Below are 6,187 nucleotides of genomic sequence, written 5' to 3'. Positions count from 1 at the left end.
TCGGCCAGCTGTAATCTGGCTGCCTGCAATCTGGGAAGCGGCACTGCGGTCTGGGGAGGTGATGGGATCGATACTGTACCTCCTTCATATGCCAAACACCACTCAGCTGCATGCCAGTGTATAAGGGACATTAAGCTCTTGATTGGGTAACAATGAAATGAGCAGGCAAAGGAAAAACATTTTGCTGAATTATTTAACTTGTTATTTGTTCATAATTTTGTGTGAATGTTTGCTTATTTAATAAAAAGTATAAAAATGCAAGTTACTGTCCAAAAATTTAAAAAGTTTCAATTATTCATTCCCACATTATATATGTAATGCTTAACGACAATACAGTATAATAACATATTTTGACACTTTATATTTCATTGTTTTTTTTTATTAAAAACAAATACCACGTGACCTCATTGACTGGATTTATCAACTACTATAATGCCTTTAGCAACTACAGTACAAATACCTTTAGCAGTTACTAATGCCTACTGCGAGGATGCGCATTGCAAAGACGCTCTGGACAAAGTTGTGCTTAAGATTCCTTCTTATGAGTGAGTTCGGGAAAACCACATACAGAGACAACGTTCGTTGCTTAAGAACGTCTTTAAACTTGCTCTTTAGCTCTAAAGTGCAACGTTATCAGGAAACCCACCCCAGATCATTAGATAAGTCTATGTTATTGTTTTTAGCAACATAATTGTCATCTTTGTTCCCTTGTACCATAGCTACAAAGTGCACCATATTAACAAATTAATGGATAATTAACATCCAAACATGAAGAAGAAAGGAGAATCTTTACCAGTTTCTTCTCTCAGTTAGTGTTGCTGTTGCTCTGCCCCTCCTCTTTCTCTCTCAGCTCTCTTTTTCTTGCATCCACCAACAAAAAAGAATGAAGACATTGATGCAGAATCAATCAATAAATAAAATGTGATTTTTTTTTTTTAAATCGGAAAAATTATCCTTGGGGCATCATCAGTATATCTGGAACATGCAACACTGGGGGAACCCTGTTTGCCAAGACACAGGAGAACAATTTTTAAAAGCCAAGAACCTTTTTGGGAGCAGTTGGGAGTTCATTGCCTCGCTCAAGGCCATCCCATATTAACCTAACCGCATGTCTTTGAACTATGGGGGAAACCAGAGCACACCCACCAGGAGAACATGCAAACTCCACACAGCAAGGCCCATGCTGGCCTCGAACCTAGAACCTTCTCGCTGTGAGGCACCCATACACCACCATGCTGCCCAAAATTAAGCCTACTCAGGTAGCTGCTTTCCCCCCCCCCCTTGCCATGACCCAGATTCAAACCACAGTTACGACACAGAGCATTAACCACTATATGATCACAGCAAACTACTCAGAAATAGTCATACAATAGCTTGCAAGACCATACCACTCATAGTTTTCAAGTTCTGCTCCAGAAACAAAACCTCTCCCTCAGACTAACCTGAGAGACTAAGTCTGAAATTGTTTCCATGGAAACATGAAAAATTAAAATTTCTCAAATTTCTTAGTATGAAAAGGCACATCTACATCACCTTGTTAATATGTATGCCAAGTTTCAAATCCGTATCATGAATAGTTTTGGATATATGCTCCGGAAACAAACATTGCTCTTAGAAACTAAGTCAAAATCAATTTTTTATGTAAAAAATTGAAAAATACTTGAGAAAGTAGCCAGAATGTACAGTCCACAGCCCACTCTACGATTGACACACTGCATTATTTAAAATGTGCGTCCTTTTTTGTGAGGCAAATAGTAAACAGAAGCTAACTGCAGTTAGGAACTAAAGTTGTGAGTGATGTTACAGCAGTTTCTGTGGGCTGTTTTGAGGATCAGCACAGGGGCTTCAAGGTTCTGCTGTGGCCCCAAGCTTCAGCAGCTGTGACGGAATTAAGGCTCCATAGCTCAGTGGTGCGAGCACTGGTCTAGTAAACCAGGGGTGGTGAGTTCAATTCTCACTGGGGCCTGTAAAGGGTATTTTGAAGGTGGAAAGATGATCCAGATAAAAGAGGGGAGATTGAGAACAGTGACACCAGAAGGTGAGCATGTGCTACTCATGATTTCTCATCACCTGAAAACCACTTTCTGCTGGTGAGAATGGCCCTGTATGGACAGTTTAAAGATCAGTGAGATCACTGTGGATGAGACTGAGGACCTGAAGGTATCTTTGGTGTGCAATTTCTGCAAAGCACTTTGCCTTCAAGTCTCCATCAATGCACATAGTCAGGTGGTATTTGTTTATATTTGGAGGCTACTTTGCAAAATTTACCAAGTCTTGTTTTTGGTAATAATATACAAGTTCAGATATAAATTCATAAATCTGGACTTCTTGTAATGTTTGTAGGCTGCTGTTTCATAGTTAATTATGCAGGGGAACTTTGCGCATAAAAAGAGCCCTGAAACCACATATAGGAAATTGGTATAAAAGTATTACATCATTAATATGGAATTATTATATCCATAATAGGTGTTATTTGTGGCACACAACCTTTTTACTCAGGTCAAAAGCAGGGTTCATACATTAGATACCCATTTAACCCTAAAAGGACCTAAACTACTGAGTGGGATCAGTTAGAACCTCAGAGGTGGTGTGCTGCTCAGTCTATTCAACTGACATAACTTTTTGCTTTTGGGAGTTTGTTACTCTATAAATTCTTTATCTAAAAGTATGTTTGTTTCAAGATTGATGAAAAAAAAAGTGTTTAACAAGGTGACTGATTTTCTGTTGGGGTCCCATAACTCTGTGAGATTTGTTGCAAAAATATTTCAGCAAGTTAGTCGCTTCTTTGTGTGTCTATCTTTGCCTATCTGTATGTTTGCATGCTTGTCTCAGATGTCTGCCATAATTAAGAATATAACTCTTTCTTAAAAACTGTAGATAACTAGTGAACCTGTTAGTTATAGAGTTACTGAAATGTCTGATGTCTGATGCTTATCTGTCCATGCACTCTCCATACAGAACCACATACCACAACAGATTCCTCATCCTTGCACCGATCCTGTAAATATGCTTTGTGCTAATATGCTAATGCTTAATATCAATGTGTCCACATACCAACTCTTTAATAAAAAGCTGAGATAAGTGATTCCTTATTTGAATAAAAGATTTTATAAGACAAAATTTGAAACCTGCAGATGTCAAATATAATATTTCGAATTAGAAGTATCATTCGTTTTTTACTTATCCATTAATATGGAACATCAAATGATGAAGAGTTCATTGCATCATAAACATGTGGACACATTTGAAGGTAGCTTAATATGCATGCTCTTAGAAAATGCTCATTCAGCTTTATTTCTGGTCATAATATGTGTTACCAATAACTGCTTTTATTTTCATGTTTTGTGTTTGAATCCTTAGGCAACATGTTGCTTCTTGATGTAGTTTGGACATAAAAAAAAAACTGCTAGCAGCTTAGTAATCTCAATAAAATGAGAGATTGTGAGCTGAGTTCTGGAATGTAGATTAGCTATAAATATTCTCACGTTCTGTAGCAATAGTGTAAAATATTTCTGGCTTTTTTATGTTCTCTATGTACTTAAATGTCTCATTTTAAACTTAACTTGATAATATCTTGCAAATATATGATTTCTATTCACATAAAGTTAGTAAACGGGTAATTAAAAAAAACCCAGATGTTATAATGGACTTAAGTGATACAGGTATATGTTTTTTTGTTTTTTTATGTTTTTACAGATTTAGAATTTCCTTTTTTTGGTGAAAATGGTGATTGCTGACATTACAACAAGTAAAAATAATTTGTTTGGGATGTAAATAAAAGGTTAATACTGAGAAACCAGACTTGGCAAATTTTGCAAAGTAGGTTGCGTACATATGCTCCCTGACTTACAGTTGATAATGTCAACAAAAAAAGACTTCAAATTAAGACTATAATGAATTCAGAAATAATTCATATGCTCATGAGTTCTTGGTTAAGCAATAGACCCCTTGTGTGTGGCGTCAGGTGATAATTTCTTCTGGGGACAACCAGAGACCGTCTTTCTTGTGAGCAACGCTTAATGGGTCTTAAATATGGTTCATTTTTGCACTGATTTTGGTTGTCTCCCTGGAACTTTGTCTTGAACTTCTGATAGTGGCTTAGTCACTTGACTCAGGAATTTCTTGAGAAAGAAAATATCTCTGAACTGGGAGTAGGAGATGTTTTTCACTGACAGTTTTTAGCTGTAACTGTCAGTGAATCCCTTTGTTTCACTCCAGCTTCGATAGCCCACAACAGTGAAGGCATGTGAGAAAAGTTCTCTCCAAGGCCTGCCATACAGTTGCAGTTTGCAGCCACAATCTTGCTATTTTATTCATCGACAATCCACGGAGTTAGAAGTTTTTCAGTCGTTCTTTGCGAGTGCTTAACCTGGAATAGAACATACAGTAGGTTGTATTCAGTCATGTGACTTTTGTTTGCGAGTTTATTCTGGTGAACATAGGCGTCACCACCATTGAATGTGAAGGGGGTGTGTCCCCTTCACAATTCATAATTCTTCATTTGGACCCCCCCATATTTAACATAAAATATTAGTTCACCCAGCGCCGTTTCTATTGCTTCGTGAAAGAATCCATTCCACTTGATCGATAAGAGAATACACATACCACTGAAAATCCACTCCGGGTTTTCTGGGAGTTACCTACAACAACTCATCGCACGCAAGTGAAGTGAATCTCAGTGCAAGCAGAGACATTTTGGTGTAAGGTGCAGCTGCTCGAAAGTGGAGGAGGTGACGTCAGCCCCATTGCCACCTCACAATGTCTAGCTTTTGCTAAAACCTTATTCTTTTGTTATATGCCCTCAAAATCAACCCTAGGCCACATTAAATTAATGTTCATCTAAACAATGAAATAAGCTTAGCCTAATGGGGTATTCTTGATTGATGATGAATTGTTTGCAATATTTGCTCCGTCCCCAGACACAATGGACATGAGGAAATTCTTTACAAAGAAGCGGAAAGTAAGTCAAAATTTCCCCACAGGACAGGGTTTTTTTGTCCCAATGGAAATGTTAGTGCAGTTAGCTGGCTAGTCAGTGTTAGGAGATGTATCAGCTAGCTTAATGTTAGCTATCATTTAATTCAAACCCAGTAGGCCTGCCTTACTGTAATGCCAAGAATGAGGTCAAGTCTGCTCTGATGATATTTACTGATTCCCTGTTGTGATTTGAAGAACTTGTTTTGTCTGGTCTTTGGCAGTTTTTGGGAAAGTAACATGGGAAATCAGTGTATGGGGAAGGAATAGTAGAAAGGAAAGCAATGGAGAGAGATGGATGTTATTCCAGGTGGATTGTGAAGGAAAGGGGGATAAAAGTGATGAAGTGGTAGAAATTGTTGTGCCACCAATGTAAATAGGAGTTATATCTATAAATCTATTTGTTATACTAATCTGTAAATGTTACTATAGTACCCCTATTGCATGTACTGTAGGTTGACAAAACTGCATTTGTTCATTGTGTGAAGTTCTCTTTTATGTGTCATTGCTTGACACAGTGTGATTTTGTGCTATGAAGACTGCATGATGCCATGTCATTTTTGTTATGAGTATCACTAAATCGGAAAAAAGTAAAAAGGCACCCACTAAAGTCACTGTTGGTGGTTAACAAAATTGCACCTGTTCATTGTGTGGAGTTATTTTTTATGTGTGTTGCTTGACACGGTGTGATTGTGTTATGAAGTTTGCATGATGCCATGTCATGCCTGTTCATTGTGTGAAATTATGAATATTGGGTAACACTTTATAATAACTATCTGTTATAACTAGTTAATAGATCATTAGTAAACTGTTAATTAATGAGTTATTAATGACTTGTTAAGTGTTTGTTAATAGTTTGTTAAGGATTTATAATGATGCCTTATACTGGTATATTATTGTCAGTCAGAAAACACATCAAATGTTAAAATGACACACAAAAACATTATTTTTTTAAACAAAGGCACCATTCCTGAAGATAGTACAATACCAGATTGATGTGTGGAGCAGAAGGAGCAAGCCCCTATTTTAGCTCCCTGTTCAACATCTTTATTTAGAGAGCATATCAGATATTAAAGTGATCAGAACAGATATTATACTTGCTGTTAATCAAAAAGCAATAACTTTCTGTATTCAATGGCTTTAAATATACCACTTCCAAAATTTGAAAATATTAAAATCCAAAAAGGTAAACACAGCTAGACTCCACCCCCAA

The 6,187-nt window shown here is 37.0% G+C and overlaps 1 non-coding gene and 1 pseudogene across 1 annotated transcript; one reads left to right on the top strand and one right to left on the bottom strand.

Moving 5' to 3' along the window:
• Positions 1–1,893: 1,893 nt before the first annotated feature.
• On the top strand, positions 1,894–1,966 carry trnat-agu (transfer RNA threonine (anticodon AGU)). The gene has a single exon. It is a non-coding gene; the product is annotated as a tRNA-Thr (tRNA).
• A 3,962-nt stretch (positions 1,967–5,928) lies between these two features.
• Positions 5,929–6,093, bottom strand: LOC132898183 (U2 spliceosomal RNA; annotated as a pseudogene).
• Positions 6,094–6,187: the final 94 nt, after the last annotated feature.

The sequence above is a fragment of the Neoarius graeffei genome, chromosome 1 (genome assembly GCF_027579695.1).
Source record: "Neoarius graeffei isolate fNeoGra1 chromosome 1, fNeoGra1.pri, whole genome shotgun sequence".
NCBI classification, from domain to species: Eukaryota; Metazoa; Chordata; class Actinopteri; order Siluriformes; family Ariidae; genus Neoarius; species Neoarius graeffei.
The sequence above is the reverse complement of the archived record's forward strand: the minus strand, read 5'-3'. Positions and strand labels throughout refer to the sequence as shown.